The sequence below is a fragment of the Tachyglossus aculeatus genome, chromosome 8 (assembly GCF_015852505.1).
Source record: "Tachyglossus aculeatus isolate mTacAcu1 chromosome 8, mTacAcu1.pri, whole genome shotgun sequence".
NCBI lineage: Eukaryota > Metazoa > Chordata > Mammalia > Monotremata > Tachyglossidae > Tachyglossus > Tachyglossus aculeatus.
This window is the reverse complement of record NC_052073.1, coordinates 11,806,304-11,825,307: the sequence shown is the minus strand read 5'-3', so window position 1 is coordinate 11,825,307 and position 19,004 is coordinate 11,806,304.

Genomic DNA, 19,004 nt, shown 5'->3' with positions numbered 1-19,004 from the left:
TAGGCATTCACCTGGACCTGGACTGGACCTGTTGACCTCTTAAGGGTCTTTCCATCCCTGAGACATTATAATTATTCTAGATCATTTTTGTTTTGAACAAAGTCAAATTCCCAGACCTTTGTTCTTTTACTGGTTTTTGGTATTTGAAGCAGATTATTCCATGTACAACAAAAAGAATAGCTTCATGGTCTTCATCGATATATAATGAAGGACGTAGACAGAAACAAAAGGAAAAATATCAGTTGAATAAGGTCAACAAGACTTCATTAATGCTAAAAACTCTTTAGTGAGCAAAAACCAAAGTTCCTATTTATTGTTTAATTTTTTGGACCTAAGTTTGTGTTTAAAGGAAAACCTTCTTAGGATATAGATTGAGGAGAAGAGGAAATAGAAGCCCAAACTCTCGGAACTGGAGCAGTGAATCAGACTTCATGCTCATCCTCTTAGGATAGCATACTTAGAAGCAGAAACTAGTAGGATTTTTGGTTTCCAATAAGGTATGAAAGAAAGCAGACTGTAGAGGGTTAATTGAGCCTGTGGATTTCATCTCAAAGAGTTTAGGTGCTTTTAAGCTCAGGCTTGGGATTATTTTTCTTGGGGGACAATACTAAAAAAATGAGATACCTCTTTTGGAGTGTTTAGAATATTTTATTTATCATATTTGGCTGCGTATTTGAGAACTAAATATTGACAAAATCCTTAGACGACGGTTTTATCAAATACTTTCATCTTCTTCCCCCATTTTTTTCTTTCCTATTGAGCACCTAATATTCGCAGAAGAAGTTTAGCCTAGTGGAAAGATTGAGGATCTAGGAGTCAGGGGACTTGAGTTCTAATGTTGACGCTGCCATTTGCCTGCTGGGAGACGTTGGGCATTAATATCTCAACTCTTCAGTTTCCTCAATTGTTAAATGGTGATGAAATACCTGTTTCCTCTCTCCTTTAGACTTTGAGACCCCCATGTGGGACAGGGGTGGTGTACTAAACAGGCGCTCAGTACAATGATTGACGCAGAGTAAATAGTTCAGATACACTAGCAATATCTTTATTGTAATGTAGCCTGTAAAGAAATAAGAACACGGGAATTCTATGGGCCCATTCCTTTGGGATCTGAAGGGAAAGGGAAGAGGCTTAGGGAGCATCTTTTTCTGGCCTTTATTTTCTTCCCCCTCTTTCTCTCACTCTTTTATCTTTCACTTTCTAATACTGTCAAGGCCTGAGTTTGCCTCCTGCACAAAAATCTGTCAGCCACGTGAGAGTCACGTTCTCAATGTGATCATGACTGCAGTGATCTGTGTTATGATTTATCTTCAGGAGTTGCCAAATCATTCTTGGTAGGATGTCTCTTCTAGATGTGAATAATGAGAGCCACCTACAATCCATCTAAGGATGAAACAATGTGAGTGGTTATATTTAAATTTAGTGATTTTTTCCCCCCGCTCCATTTCTTATTTTCTGATCGAATATCCATTGAAAGACCTTTTTGGTGAATATCCAAATAATTGTATCACATACAGAAAGGGCCATTTTTCACTGGAATCAACAATAGCTGTACATCAACTGTTAGGCTAAAATTGCATTCCTCGCTTTAAAAATGTCGAGAATTCTTAATAATACCTGCCCTATGGTCTCTAGGGGAACTCTTATTTTGACACCTAAGTAGTCGCCCCTGAGAGGACTTGATTAAGGATATTGCTCCAATATTGCATCACATAAATTGCGAAGAGGAATAAACCCTGCGAGGCAACTTTGAGGGTTCTGAAAGTATTTCCTTTCAAAACGATGAAGGAATAATGGGATCCGTAAAAGAAAGTTAACTCCCTCTATACCTTGCCCTTACATCTAAAGAACCAGGAAGATGTGGAAGTCTAAGTTATATCCTTGTACCGAATTAGTAGCCTCTAAAAGTTATTCAAATCCTCCTTTCTCTTGCCTCTTACCCAAAGAATTAACTCAACAATGACTAAGTGAAGCACAATCATTCCGAACTCCACGGAAATATTGTTTCCAAGAGAGAACTGAGCAGCACGGGAATTTGAATTCTTAACAGACAAAGGACTCTGGCTTCACGCAGCTATCACTGGAGTGCTAGAAGCTGGTAGGGGAGGAGAAAAAACGCAGAAATCATGACACAAATGGACTCATTTCTTCATGGAAAAAATCTCTCAAAGTTTTCCGGAAGAGGCTGTCAGCAGCTCTTCAAGCCACATTGCCTGTTTTAAATTTTATTTAAATCAACAAATTGCACACACTTCAGTACAGAAACAAAATACAGCGAAAACACAAGCTGCCCTAACAGAGCAATGTCTAATAAACATTATGCTACTCAGAGATGTTTGCTGTTTAATCACCCCATGAAAGGACTTGTTCAGCCAAAAGATGTCAGATAGCATCTTGCTAAAGGCAATGATGCCAGTTACGCTGGCTTCCAAGTTCATAACGCTGAAATTTTTTCTCTTCCCTATTTATTTGGCACTTAAGGCTGCCACACTCTGAAGATCTAATAGGTTGAGGAGACTTTTCAGCTGAAACCCAGAAGTTTGCATCGTGATGGACTGCATATACACCTGGGGCTGTACAACAAAATGTTCCAAAGGTAAAGTATTTACATCCTTTATTAGAAAAATCTAGAAGCACTGTGGCCTGATGGATAATTCAAGGCCTGGAACTCAGAAGGACCTGGGTTCTAATCCCAGCTCTGACACGTGTCTGCTGTGTGGCCCTTGGGCAAGTCACTTCTCTGTGCCTCAGTTAACATCTGTAAAATGGGATTAAGACTGTGAGCCTCATGGGGGACATTCACTGTGTCTAACCTGATTAGTCCGTATTACCCCAGTGCTTAGTACAGTGCCTGGCACTGTAATAATAAGCACTTAACAAATACAAAATTGAGGGGTTCTTTTAGAAACATTATTCTGTTCCTTAAGCCTGTTCCGATACATTTACATGAGTTAAGATATCAGTAGAGTTTGTTAGCACCACCTAGGAAAGCTTCTGGCATTTTCTAACCCACATTTCATCTTAAAATTCAAATCAACCTAGGGAGAGGAACATACCACTGGCAAGACACGCAAAGCTCGGGCTGGTGTCTGTGACTAATCAAACATACTCACAATTCCTGGAGGCCGCAAGGAGGGTGATTTTTTTCCAAAAATTTTGGTTCTCCAGTTAAATCCTTCACACACCTCCAGTCAAAAAATAAAAAATAAAAAGCCCACGGTTTGGGTGTGTATGCAGGGAGCAGGCAGAGGCTGTAATTTGACAGGAAAAGACACTGGAATTTTTCTCCGTGCTTCCTGTTTTATGGAATGGGATTCAGAAAATACAGCTGAATAACAGCTCCCTGGAGGCAGTGCAAAGAGCAAGAGGCAGTCAACCCGGTGACTTGGCAACTTCAGTTGAAAATCTGGAAACACACTAGCCCAAGTAATCAAACCATCAATCTGCAAGCACCTTAAAAGATTACCGGATGGTGGAGAATACTTAATGTGACTTTGTGAAGAACAAATCAAGTTGGACCGATCTAATTTCCTCCTATGACAGTGATGGACCTTAAGGATAAGATGGAAGTAACAGATGGAATATATTTTGACCTGATTGTGTCTCACATTACAATCATAAACAACAAGGGAAATAAGCTTTTTAACTAGTCTACTGACAGGCCGACCATATAAGATGTTAAGGTTCATAGGATGAAGGGATCTCTGGGGATCATTTATTCTATCCTTCTACCTTTAGGTAGATTAGGAGTGTGTGTGAGTGTGTGTGTGTGTGTGTGTGTGTGTGTGTGTGTTTAATATTTGTAGGGCAGACAATTAACTCATTAGCATTTATTAAATTTATACTCTATGTTGAGCACCACATGAGATTACTGGGTACAATCAAAGTAAAATAATAGTAACTGTGGCATTTGTGAAGCACTTATTATTGGTCAATCACTGTGGTAGTGACAATGCCATCAAATCAGACAATCCCTGTACGATATGGGCCTCCCAGTCTCAGGGGGAGAACTCTTTTTTAACCCCCATTTTACAGATGGGGAAATTGAGGAAAATGCCTTACCGAAGTCAAGTGGCAGGGCTGTGATTAGAACCCTGTCCTTCTGACACCCAGGCCTGTGCTCTTTCCATTAGGCTACACTGTTTCTCCAAGACATGGCCTCCTTCTCTTGCAATCTAATGGAAGAAACAATAGGCAGGCATAAATTATAGATAGATATTATTATAATAATATAAAATTATGTATATATACCGGAAGCAGGAAGAAAATAGAAATACAACTGACAACAACAAATGAAATAAATGGAGTAAGTCAACTGATATGTAAGTGCTTAAAGGTAACTGGAAGTCAGTTGAAAGTGCCCTGTGGAGAAGATGGATTTCCAGGAGGGATTTGAAGATGGGGAGTGCTATGGTCAGAAGAGTGAGGACGTTCCAGGGAAGGAGAATGGACCTGAACAATGGTTCAGAGATGGGAAAATCATGAATGAAAGACACTAAAAAAATAGAGCTATAAATATATTCAGTGCTTAGTACAGTGGCTGGAACATAGAATTCACTTAAACACCAATTCATTCATTCATTCAATCATATTTATTGAGCGCTTACTGTGTGCAGAACACTCTACTAAGCGCTTGGGAGGTAAAGTTGGCAACATATAGAGATGGTCCCTACCCAACAGTGGGCTCACAGTCACCAATGTTACTATTGTAATTATAGCTTTGCATTTGAAGATGTTGTTAGTGCAAGGAGATCCTAAGCAGGTTTAAGGATGTGATTGAAAAGACTGAAGCACCAGCAGTACTCCATTCCACATTGTGCTCAATACACAATAATATTTTCAAGGACATCCAAAGAAGGAGCCCACCATTACACATGGTAACCAGGCCCAAGACTATCCGAAGAGGAATAATGAACTGAAAGGGAATGATGGGTGCTGTACTTATTTAAATTCATAGCTGTAATTCATTTTGATAGTTATCTTCCCCTCTAGACTGTTTGCTTCTTGTAAGGAGGGAACATGTCAACTGACTGTTGTAACTGACTGACCGTGGATATATAATATAAAGGTATTGTTTAAACATTTACTACGTGCCATGCACTGTTCTAAGCTCTGGAGTCAATACCAGATAATTTGGCTGGACACAGTCCAACCTACGTGGGGCTCACAGTCTTAGTCCCCATTTTACAGATGAGGAAACTGAGGCACAAGAAATTAAGTGACTTGCCCAAGGTCACACAGCAGCCAAGTGGCAGAACTTGGATTAGAACCCAGGTCCTCTGACTTCTGGGACTGTGCTCTTTCCATTAGGCCACAGTGCTTCTATAGAGAGCATAACAATGCATTCTCTTTAAGAGGAGGGAAGAGCCCCTTTGACTTTTATGATGGGAGGGGATCCTCAAGCTGCAGTAGTTGTGGAAGAAGTTAGGTATTAGAGGGAAAGGAGGTGTGGAATAACAATAATAATGATGGTATTTGTTAAGCGCTTACTATGTACCAAGCAATGTTCTAAGCACTGGGGTAGACACAAGGTCATCAGGCTGTCCCACGTGGGGCTCACGGTCTTAATCCCCATTTTACAGACGAGCTAACTGAGGCACAGAGAAGTTAAGTGATTTGCCCAAAGTCACACAGCTGGAAAGCGGCGGAACGGGAATTCGAACCCATGACCTTTGACTCCCAAGCCCGTGCTCTTGCCATAAAGGCACGCTGCTTCTCTCAAGCAAATAGAGGTTACGTAGTCTCCCTCTTCTTTTCTTCCTCTATCACTTCTTCCTCCTCCTCCTCTTCAGTGAGGACAAAAGTCGCCTCAGCTCCTATAAATACTATGATTCTGTTGGATGTCTGGGTCATAAATATGTCAGCTGCCCAAACTGGAAATACCTATTGGTGTCCTGGACGGGCAGTTCTGACACAACTGGGTGGCACCTATAGAGGGAGGTTGGCCACTCAGCATCTCGGGCCTATAGCCCAGACCAGATTGGCTCTTCTGAGAGAAGCAGCGTGGCTCATTGGAAAAGAGCCCGGGCTTTGGAGTCAGAGGTCATGGGTTCAAATCCCGGCTCCGCCACTTGTCAGCTGTGTGACTTTGGGCAAGTCACCTCACTTCTCTGGGCCTCAGTGACCTCATCTGTAAAATAGGGATTAAGACTGTGAGCCCCCTGTGGGACAACCCGATCACCTTGTAACCTCCGCAGCGCTTAGAACAGTGCTTTGCACATCGTAAGTGCTTAATAAATGCCATCATTATTATTATTATTAAAGTTCCTCTGAAGCCAGGCAGCAATGGAGGCAGTGGAGGACAGTAGAGAACGGTGGTAGTAGCTATAGTGAAAGGGGAGAAGGAGGATGATGGGGAGATGAGGGGGTCTGTTAAATTTTTCCCTTCCCTATCCCTCTCTTCCCTCTGCTCCTAACTCCCCCTTTCTTCTCTTTCCTCCTTTCCCCATCTGACCCTTTTTCCCCTTGACCCCAATGATTGAATTAATACCATTAAATTTCACAAGGATAAGTATTCATAGAGAGTAATGACAAATGAGGAGCAAAGTACTGAAGCACAAATAAGCTAATTCTACTCCCTACAAATGCCAGGCTCCTACTGAAATGAGTCTACAATATTAAAAAAATTCTTCATTATTCTTCTGCACAGCTCCTGATATCATAAAACTTTCAGACTGGACAAGGGACTGCAGAGAGAGAGAGGATTAGGAAATGGTGTTTGAAGAAATCAACCATTCCCAGTCACTGTTTCCATGTTTCTCCGACAATTAATCATCATTTTGTTTATAAACGGGAAATAACATTGTGCCATTCTGTATCTCCATAAAACTGCAACTCATTTGAAAGACTCCTCCAGCCAAAGTACCGGTGAAAGCATTTAGAAAGCTCTTTTGCCATATTCTCTGCATCCTGACACACTACTGTTGATAGGCAAATCAAAATTGACTGCCTGGGCAACAGACCTTTGCTTGACACAGTGAGGAAGAAGATGTTCTTTCTCGAGACAGAATCATCTTGATTCAGTATTTCCTTGTAACTGGTTTAACGGGGAATTAAGAGAACTTTCCCAAATGGACACAATCTAAAATTATCTTTTTTTAACTTTTAGGAAAGAACATATCCTAGAAAAAAGTTGAATTGTGACAGAGTGACTAAAAATAGCATATTTCATGTGGATAAAGATTTGATTACTTCCATTTACTTTATGTGTGTGTGTTTCACTTGTTCATTTTAAGAAGAATTAACTCTTGCATTCCAAAAGCTGAAAATAGTAGTTAGATGAGTCCAGGTTTTATTCTGAGAGTGATTGTGGCAATTTGGCATTTTTAAAGAATCTCATTCTATTTTAAGAAACTCATGCAGAGGTTTAAATTTATTTAACTAGAAGCCATGAGACCCAGAAAAAATAATTCCTTTTGCTTAATTGAGGGAGTGGGTAATCTCTTGATGTGAGATTTCATGGGACATTAAGACCTTTCCTAAATTTTCTGTTTAGCAGTTCTATTTTCCTCTGCCATGTATCTATTTGTTACTGATTTATTTATTCACATGAGTTTATTAGTTATTCCTACTCATGTTAATTTTCATTCCTCTCCTCAGTCTTAGGCATGTGTATGTTTTCTTTTGTATATTCAATTATTTACTCAGTTATTTCATCCTGGTACATTTGCATGCTTCATGTTCTATCTTTGCTCTTCCTTTTGTTCACATTCTGTAAATAATTTTTGTCTGTCTATCCCACTAGATTGTAAACTTTGAAAGGACAGGTTCTTGGTTTGGTTGGACTTTTCCAAAGCACTTAAGTGCTTGATACTCTCTCTTTAGGCTGTGAACTCCATGAGAAAAAGGAACTGTATTGGATCCTATTATCCTGTATTTCCCCTACTGCTTACTTAGTACAGTGCTTGCTGCAGAGTAAGCATTAAACAAATGTCACAATTAATAGGGGCTCAGTACTCCCTACTCCATTTGTGTTGCCTATGCATTTGGATCTGTACCCTTTAAATACTTGATATTCATCCCACCCTCAGCCCCACAGCAGTTATGTATGTATTGGTAATTACGACACACAGTATGCCCTCAATAAATTTGACTGATTGATTGATTATTTTAATATATATATCCCTCTCTAGACTCTAAGCACATTGTGGATAGGGAACATGTCTCCCAATTCTGTTGAATTGTACTCATTCAAGCACTTAATACAGTAAGTGTTCAATAACTATCACTGATTAATGATGATGAATAGTGGACAAAATGTATCTAAACTTTTAAAAGGTTTTCGCACCAAAGCCTTTAAAAAAAAATTCAGCAATCACAGGTTTGGATGGAATATTTCATGTGATTGAAAACTGAGGCAAGAATAAAAATGATTAAGTGTTTACTACATGCCAAGCGCTGTACTAAGTTCTGGGATGGAGCCAAGATAATAAGGGCAGCCAGAGTCTCTGTCCCGTGTGGGGTTCATAGTTGAAGAGGGAAGGACAGGTATTTAATCCCCATTTTACAGATGAGGAAACTGAGGCACAGAGAAGTTAAGTGAATTGCCCAAGGCCACATAACAGGCAAATGGCAGAGCCAGGATGAGAACCCAGGTCTCTTACTCCCGGTTCCATGCTCTTTCCACAAGGTCATGCTGCTTTTCATAGAAAACACAAGGTAGGAAGAAATGGCCACTTTTCCAGAACTATAAATAGCAGGACACCTCAATAATAATGATAATGATGACATTTGTTAAGCGCTTACTATGTGCGAAGCACTGTTCAAAGCGCTGGGGGAGATACAAGGTGATCAGGTTGCCCCACGTGGGGCTCACAGTCTTAATCCCCATTTTACAGATGAGGTAACCGAGGCCCAGAGAAGTTAAGTGACTTGCCCAAAGTCACACAGCTGACCAGTGGCGGAGCCGGGATTAGAACCCGTGACCTCTGGCTCCCAAGCCTGTGCTCTTTCCACTGAGCCACGCTGCCACCAGTTTGGTTCAACACCTTCATAAATGATCTTGAAGAGGGAATGACTAGACTATGAATAGACTATCAAAGTTCACAGATGGCACTAAACTCTTCCAGATAGATAAATGCCGTGGCGATGATTTGACCCCCAGAAAGATCTCATAAACCTGAAAGAGTGGCTGAAAAATAGCAGTATAATTTATATTAAAATGACACCATAATGGCCTCGGAGCTATCAGTCATAATGCAGGAAAGAGCTCTTGGAGTCATTATCTGTTCTTTTAAATCACTGGTCCAATGTGTGGCTCAAAAAGGCATAGTTTTACCACTAAGTAAAACTATGGCTTGCCTACATGTGGAAAATTGTGTTTCATTCTAGATACCACGTGTTAGAAAGGACATAATAGAATTAGAGAAAGCAATTAAAATGATCAGGGGGAAAGAGTGCTTCTGCATGAGGGTGGATTAAAAAGTTTAGGACTCTTCAGGCTGGAAAAATGAAAATGGAGACTGGACACAGTTGATGTCTACATGAAAAGTGAAACACATAACTGTCATCACCAAATCACACAATAGCACAACGAGGAGACACTCACTGAAGCTAGAAGGTGGTAGGTTCAAACTATGAAAATGTTTTTTTTCTTACCAAATGGTCGGTGTATGGAATTTATTAGGAGTTTTGCAGGTGGAATCAATCAATCAATGGTATTTACTGAGCATTCACTATGTGCATAACACTATACTAAGTACTTGGGAGAGTATAATACAACAGAGATAACAGATACATTTTCTGCCCACAATGATCTTACAGTCTAGACATTAATATAAATAAGTAATTTATAATGTAAAATTTAAAATCAAAGATGTTTACTGAGCACTTACTTTGTACAGAGCACTGAACTTAGTGTGAAAATATCAGTAAGAAAGTTTTGAATAACCGTACAGATTGGCTGTGAGGTTACTAGAGGAAAAGTTGGGGCTTTAGAAGGGAAAGTTTAAGGATAGCAATAACAGTGCCAACGAGGAAAACAGCCACAGTAGTCTTTCAAACATACAATTGACCCTGTTAGATAGATCATTGGTCTGACCTGGTAATAGCATTGCTTTGTCATTATTTTCTCTTTACAAAGAAGGAGCTCAAAAAGCATTGTTGATGATGATGATAAGAAACAGACTTTTCAATGCAGTACCAAACTGAGCATTATTCACAGTTCATTAACATTTTTTTACTACCAATCTTTTGAAAATCAAAGGCATCTTAGATTTTACCTAAATTATCTGATGGGTGGATCTTGCTCTAACCAACAGTTGTGAAGAGAAATCATTAAATACTCAGGCCAAACAAAAAGTCGCATCTATTATTCAAGATTAAGTGCTGTACTAGCAAATTCTGAATTTTCAATAGGCAATTAAGAAAAGTTTCCAAGAGTGCCCGGTGGGGACAAAAATGGATGGATATTTGCATGATTGTGCTCTTGCTCTCCTTTCTTTTTGAATTCTCAGATGGACAGTGAACCCCTCAGATTGTTCCTTACTGACATTTCACAGCAGCTTCGCCAGTTACTGTTTGAAGACCTGCAAATAGGACATGAGTATACTATCTAAAATGATGTTCTGAATCAATAAACACCTTACACAAAGCTGTCTTGGGGAATGGATGGACAAATGCTTTAATTATTAAGTGAGGGTTGGCAGGAAGCACCAGCTCTGCATTTACAGAAATGTTTCTACTTTCTAAAGTGGATATGGTTTTACTTTCTTGCTCAGTAATTTTGCCATTTCACTGTCTTGAAAACATCCAGATAAATGGATTGAAATGTCTAGTTTTACTGTCGCCACTCAAGAGCCACTGTACCTCCTCCATGGGAATACTATTCAACTTTTATTTTCTTCTTGCACCGATATTTTTCCTCACTGATTCAAAAGGGCTAAAATTGTATTTCTTGCAATTGAAAGATTATTTTTCAAGGCATCTCAAATGGTGGGAGCATATCAGAGCTACCTAGATCACTTATTCTCACTACAATAGCACTAATATGTTGCCAACCTGTACTTCCCAAGCGCTTAGTACAGTGCTCTGCACACAGCAAGAGCTCCATTGAATGAATAATACATTCAGCGTATACAGTACAGAAATAAAAGTGCCTAATTCAATTGAGGGTTTTTTTTTGTCATTGATATTGGGGACCATCACTACTTTTGAAACAAGAAATCAGTAAATATAAATCAGCATACAGCTCAGAATTTACAGAGAGTCTTTTGAGGCATCAGATTGTGTAGGAGCATGTTTGAACTTGCGTTAATGGGTTTATGAATGTGTGTGGTATTTGGATGAGAGGAAGTCAGTGTCTGGGTGTGTCTAGCCTGGCTACTTTCCCCCCTAATTCCCTGGCCACACACACGAGTACGTGACTCACTTTCTCATCCTTACCCCTCTTTTAAGGACACAGAAAAGCAAAGTCTTAGACATGTCTGCGTCTCAGCTGAAAACCGGGAGTCACTCGACCCAAATAGACTTGCGTGGCATATGCAGTCAAGAAAGATCTGGTCCTTTTTAACCAGAGCTTCGTAAGGATTGAGGGAGAAACGTTAAAACACAGTGTTGGGGCTCTGCAAACACCAAAAATCATCAAACATAATAAGAGACAGGTTTTTTGGATGATTTCAGGGACTGCGGATTGGTCTTCTTGGTCACACATTCATTCATTCAGTCAATCGTATTCACTGAGTGCTTACTGTGTGCAGAGCACTGGACTAAGCGCTTGGGAAGTACAAGTTGGCAACATATAGAGACGGTCCCTACCCAACAGTGGGCTCACAGTTTAGAAATGTAACCATAGGTGAGTTTCACCATTATTGGTGTCTTCTTTAAATATATATGTATATTCAGATATATATATGTATATACTACATATACATATATATATCTGTATACTACATATATAATATATATATATATCTGCATATACTAAAGTATATATATCTGAGAAGCAGCATGGCTTACTGAGAAGCAGCGTGCTTTAGTGGCAAGAGCCCAGGCTTGGGAGTCAGAGGTCATGGGTTCAAATCCTGCCTCCACCACTTATCAGCTGTGTGACTGGGCAAGTGATTCAACTTTTCTGTGCCTCAGTGACCTCACCTGTAAAATGGGGATTGAGACTGTGAGTCCCCTGGGGGACAACCTGATCACCTTGTATCGAGAAGCAGTGTGGCTCAATGGAAAAAGCCCTGGCTTTGGAGTCAGAGGTCATGGGTTCAAATCCTGGCTCCGCCAATTGCCAGCTGTGTGACTTTGGGCAAGTCACTTCACTTCTCGGTGCCTCAGTTCCCTCATCTGTAAAATGGGGATTAAGACTGTGAGCCCCCCTGGGACAACCTGATCACCTTTTAACCTCCCCAGCACTTAGAACAGTGCTTTGCACATAGAAACCGCTTAATAAATGCTATCATTATTGTTATTATTATTGTATCCTCCCCAGCACTTAGAACAGTGCTTTGCACATAGTAAGCGCTTAATAAATATCATCATTATTATTATTACTAAGCACCTTTAAGACTGTGAGCCCCATGTGGGACAACCTGATTACCTTGTACCTACCCCAGTGCTTCAAACAGTGCTTGGCACATAGTAAGCGCTTAAGCCCGCTGTTGGGTAGGGACCATCTCTATATGTTGCCAACTTGTACTTCCCAAGCGCTTAGTACAGTGCTCTGCACACAGAAAGCGCTCAATAAATACGATTGAATGAATGAATGAATGAATGAATGAATGAGTCAGAGGTCATGAGTTCAAATCCCGGCTCCGCCACTTATCAGCTGTGTGACTTTGGGCAAGTGACTTTTCTCTGTGCCTCAGTGACCTCATATGTAAAATGGGGATTAAGACTGTGAGCCCCATGTGGGACAACCTGATTTAATTATTTTAGTAATTGTTATAATAATATTACATTATATATTAGAATATATAATATATAAACCATATAATACAACATATACTATAAGTATATGGTATAATAATTAATAATATTTACTTTTATTTTAATTATTTTAATGATAAAATAATAATAATTTGTCCACCTCTTTCTCCCACAGGTGATCTGTCCCTTCTCTGGCAGCTCTTTCTTTGGCATCCCTTTCTTCACCCATCTTCCTGATACTCCTACATTCCCGGGTAGTTGGAACCTCGTCTGTCTCCCAGTTACCCCACCTGAAAATTAGGATTCCCCAACCACGTGGCCTGCAGCTTCCCAGTTGCACCACTTGCTGGTCGATTATTCATTTCCCCCAAACCACCAAAGATGACCCATTCCAATAAAAAAAACTAGCCCAAGCCTTTAAGAGTCTTCTCCAGTTGCCTTCCTTACAATCTGTCTCTTTTCATTCATTCATTCAAACGTATTTACTGAGGGCTTACTGTGTGCAGAGCACTGTACTAAGCGCTTGGGAAGTAATTAATTAATGATGGCATTTATTAAGCGCTTACTATGTGCAAAGCACTGTTCTAAGCACTGGGGAGGTTACAAGGTGATCAGGTTGTCCCACAGGGGGCTCACAGTCAATCCCAATTTACAGATGAGGGAACTGAGGCACAGAGAAGTTAAGTGACTTGCCCAAAGTCACCCAGCTGACAATTGGTGGAGCCGGGATTTGAACCTATGACTTCTGACTCCAAAGCCTGGGCTCTTTCCACTGAGCCACGTTGCTTCTCTAAGTACAAATCAGTTTTGCCCCTTCGCCCCTATCTGCGCTCTTTCCTCTCCATGACACGAATTTAGAGTCCCTCCCATCTCTGATACATTGATCATACCCTCTCTGGGCATGCAGCTCTCTCCTCTCTCAAATTTTGCATCCTTTGTCTCTCTCACTGGAGCCCTCCTAAAAAGCCATCTCTCCGAGAAGGTTCCTTGACTAATTCCCATATTCCTGGTTGTGTCACCTCAGTACTAATGCGTTTGTTTTTATCCTGGTTAATTCAAATTAACGTTCAAGGTTCAGTTCTGGGTCCCCTTCTATTGTCCGTGTATACCCACTCCCTTGGAGAACTCATTATTTCCCATGGCTGCAGTTGCCATCTCTACAGAGATGATTCCCAAATCTACATCCCCAGCCCTAACCTCTCTTCTTCTCTGCAGTCTCACGTTTCCTTCTGCCTTCAGGACACCTGTACCTGGCTGTCCCCCCTACACCTCAAACTAAGCACGTTCAAAACATAACGCTTCATCTCACCACCCCAAACTTTGTCCTCCCCCTGTCTTCCCTATCATTTAAGGCAACACCACTATCCTCTTTGTCTCATAAGCTCATAATCTTGACAGTATCCTCAACTCATCTCTCATTAAATCCACACATTCAATCTGTCATCAAATCGTGTTGATTCTACTTTCACGACATCATTAAAATCCACCCTTTCCTCTCCATCCAAACTGCTACTATGCTGATCAAAGCACTTATCCTAACCCGTCTTGATTACTGTATCAGCCTCCTTAATGACCTCCTTGCCTGCTGTCTCTCCCCACTCCAGTCCATACTTCACTCTGCTGCCCAGATGATTTTTCTACATAAACATTCTGTCCACATCTCCCCAGTCCTCAAGCACCTCAGTGGTTTTCCATCCACCTCTGCATCAAACAGAAACTCCTGTCAGCTTTAAAGCATTCAATCAGCTTGCCCCCTCCTATTTTACCTCGCTGATCTCCTACTATAATCCAATATACACATCTCACCCTTCTAACTCCAGTTTACTCACTATACCTTAATTTCATCTATTTTTCATTCATTTATTCATTCATTCAATCGTATTTATTGAGCTCTTACCCTGTGCAGAGCACTGTACTAAGCACTTGGAAAGTACAATTCAGCAATAAAGAGAGACAACAATCCCTGCCCACAATGGGCTTATCATGCTACCAGTCCCTTGCCCATTCCCTCTCTCTGGCCTGGAATACCCTCCCCCTTCGTATTCTACAGACCGCCTCTCTCCCTACCTTCAGGGCCTTTATTAAAATATCTCTCCAAGAGGCTTTCCATGATTAAGCTCTCTTTTCCCACACTCATTTTCCCTTCTGCGACGCTTATGCATTTGGATCTGTAGTCTTTAAACACCTGATTCAGTCCCACAGAATTAATGTATCTGTCCAAAATTTATTTATTTATTTTAATATCTGTCTCACACTCTGGAATCTAAGTTCCTTGATGGGAGGTTGTGTGTTAACCAACTCTGTTGTACTCTTCCAAAATGCTTAGTACAGTGCTCTGCATGTAGTAAGCACTCAATAGACACCATTGATTGATTGATTGATCTTTATCTCCTTGGGCCTTAAAGAATTGTACCTGCAAGCAAACTGCTAGCAAATTGTATGAACAACTCAGTCTTTAAAAATCCACTTCGGCCTCAATAATATGATTATTTTAGGAGAAGACATTTATCGAACTGAATTTCTGTATCATAAAACAAAGTTTTCTGACCAGAGTACAATGTATTACATTTCAAAGATCTAACTACTAGAGCTCATATTCAAGAAAATCTCCGTTATGCCATTTTGGTTTGCTCTTTACCATTCAGTCTATGTTTCAGGAGAAAGCATTTTATTTTCCTGAAATAATTTCAACCCAAATGTATCTTTTCCACTAGGCCTGTTGCTTCAGTGAAAGAGCACTGCTCTGGGAATCAGTAGACTTGGGCTCTAGTCATGGCTCTGCGTGTATGAAGCTTACATGGACAAAATGCTGTACTTTGGGATATGCAATACCCTTGACTACTACTGGCTCGTTGAACTCCGTACCTCAGCAGTATCATGGCTGACAGGGAAGAGAGAGGACTGAGGCTTATCTGACATTCCTCTCCCCCTCGTCCCCCTCTCCATCCCCCTCATCTTACCTCCCTCCCTTCCCCACAGCACCTGTATATATGTATATTTGTTTGTACATATTTATTACTCTATTTATTTATTTATTTATTTTACTTGTACATATCTATTCTATTTATTTTATTTTGTTAATATGTTTTGTTTTGTTCTCTGTCTCCCCATTTTAGACTGTGAGCCCACTGTTGGGTAAGGACTGGCTCTATATGTTGCCAACTTGTACTTCCCAAGTGCTTACTTAGTACAGTGCTCTGCACACAGTAAGCGCTCAATAAATACAGATTGATTGATTGATTGATTGATTCCTGATGGAAGACTCCACTGTTCCATACACTTGAATTAGTTGCATCCTTTACTCATCAAGTATCATATAATAATAATAATAATAATGGCATTTATTAAGCACTTACTATGTGCAAAGCACTGTTCTAAGCACTGGGAAGGGCACAAGGTGATCAGGTCATCCCACGTGGGGCTCACAGTCTTAATCCCCATTTTCCAGATGAGGTAATGGAGGCACAGAGAAGTTAAGTGACTTGTCCAAAGTCACACAGCAGCTGACAAGTGGTGGAGCTGGAATTTGAGCCCAAGACCTCTGACTCCAAAGCCCGGGCTCTTTCCACTGAGCCATGCTGCTTCACATGCCTTTGAAGATCATACTCCTCATCTTTCCAGTTTCAGAACCAGCAGCCCAGGGGAGTGGGGAGTGGATAGCGAAGTCTCCATTGGGACCTGACCAATTCATCTTCAGTCACCTCATGTTCGATCTCATCTTTTACTCTCCAGTCCCTCTCTGCTCCCCTTCTCTGCCTTATGTGGACCAGATGTGGGCATTTGACTCTGTGCCCCAGCTAGCGTTAGCCCAGCCTATGTGTAGGCATTACCCACTCCAATACCTCTCCTTATCCTGAATACAAGGATCTATAAGGAATACATTTCCCAGCTTTATACTTTTTCTCTCATTCTGGAAGGCTGAAAAAAGCAATTGTCACTAGATGTGCCGGCTTGTTCTTTTTTTTGTTTGGCTAATTTCAATGAAGAACCTGGAAGAACTGACTCCTTATCCTGGATGTAATTAACATTTCTGCAGGGCAGAAGCACCTACGAAAGCAATTTCATCCACCCCAACCATCAAGAAGAAATGAAAACTCACTGGCCACAGGAGGATATCTGTTTGAGTGCCTCACGTCAAAAACATCAGAATAGATGCCCTTAACCTCTTGCTCCTGATATCTCAATCGAGTTTGCCAAGGGGAATCTCAGAATTCAGATTGTGACCTATGTTTGTTTCATTTGTCTGTATATTTGTTTGACATATATTTTTGTTTTGGTGGGAGGTGAGAAGGGAGATCGGCTCATTCTTGCAAAAATGTTTATTAGCATCAGCAACCCAACATTGCCTTCGGGTTATACTTATGCTTTGCCTCTCACTCTCTATGTCTGCTCCTACCTCTCTCCTGGTGGAGACAATGATCGTAACAGTAATAACAACTGCGGCATTTGCCCCACATGAGGTTCACCATCTATGAAGAGAAGAGAACTAGCATTTCATCCTCATGTTACAGATAAGGAAACTGAGGCACAGAGAAGCTAGGGGACTTGCCAAAGGTCAAACAGCCAGCAAGTGATGGAGCCAGGATTAGAATCCAGTTCTTCTGACCCCCAGTCCTGTGCTCTTTCTACCAGAGGGTCACATTTCAGCAATAGTCTCTGCCTGGGCCCCTACCTCTGATTAGCTGAGAGATTGGTTGATTGGCTAATCTAGGCTCTGCCACTCGTCTGCTAGGTGACCTTGGGCAAGTCAGTTCACTTCCGTGTGCCTCAGTAACCTCATCCGTAAAATGGGGATTGAGACTGTGAGTCCCACGTAGGACGAGGACTGTGTCCAACCCGATCTGCTTGTATCCACCTCAGTTCTTAGTACAATGCCTGGCACATAGTAAGCGCTTAACAGATACCACAATTATTATTATTATTTTTATTAGATGGTTCCTAGTCAGCAAATGATTGGGCCCCAAGGGCAGAAGCAGGGACCAAAGAGAGTTGGGGGTGGAGGGAAGGAGGAAGAGGAGGAGAAGGAACAGCAGCAGGGAAGAGGAAGGTGCTGAGAAAGTACGAAGGCCTAGATGGCTGGCCTCTGGATGGAGAGTCTGGCTGTGGAAAGAATCAGACTAAGAATCTTGCATTTAGATCTTTAGTCTTTAAATACCTGATATTCTTCCCAAGGGAGCTGGAACATTGGGAGGGACAGAGAAGTAGGGCAGAAAAGCCCCATGCAGACCAGGCATTTTTGTGACTTCAATACCTACTACTTTGTTCTCTGTTGTGCCTGTATCCTGTCTGACTTCAACATAACCATCCCCTTTATGGCCTTCTAAACAATTCAGCTCCTAATTGTGAAACTTGGATCTTTTAAAATCTGGACTAGAGGCCCCTGAAATGGTCTCAATTAAGGGGTTCACTCTCTTTACACAATTCAGCTCCAAAATGTGAAATTTGGATCTTTTTAAACCTGGACTCGAGGCCCCTGAAATGGTCTCAGTTAAGGGGTTCGTGCTCTCTATTGATCTGACGGAGAAAAGGGCACTTGACGTTTGAGGACAAAAACATTCTTTTGGATAATGCTAAGAGAGGATTAGAGGAGTGGAGGGAGAGTTTGAGAGAGTGTTAAGGCAGCAGTAGAGTTCTTCAGGAAGGTGGCTTTGTCAACAGTATACCCCCACTGATTTTTATTTTAAACCAGGCATATCTGCTCAGAGAGCTGGCAGCATGGATGCCCTTTCATCATTCAAAACTACACCCAAGCCCGTTTCGTACATAGTGAGGTGGACTTGATTTAAGGTTGTGTCTCTGTTAGACAACTGAGGTCTTGGGAAATCAGCATTTCCATTATACACGCTGGATTAGTCATTGGGTAAGCAGGTGAGTGTTTGATTTTGCAATTGCACCTCACTAAATAATCTGGAGAGCTATGAAAACAGTGAATTCAACTGCTCATGAATAGTGTGGATATTTTAGCTTTTGTGCAGTACCAATCCACGGCAATATTTTTTTGTATTAAATACTATGAATCCACTTCACCTGTCAGCACTATTCAAAACACAAAATGCTGGATGAATAGAGAGGATGTTCTGGGATCTTTCAGATGATTACTGTTGCTAGGAAAACCACTTCCTGATATCTTTGTGCTC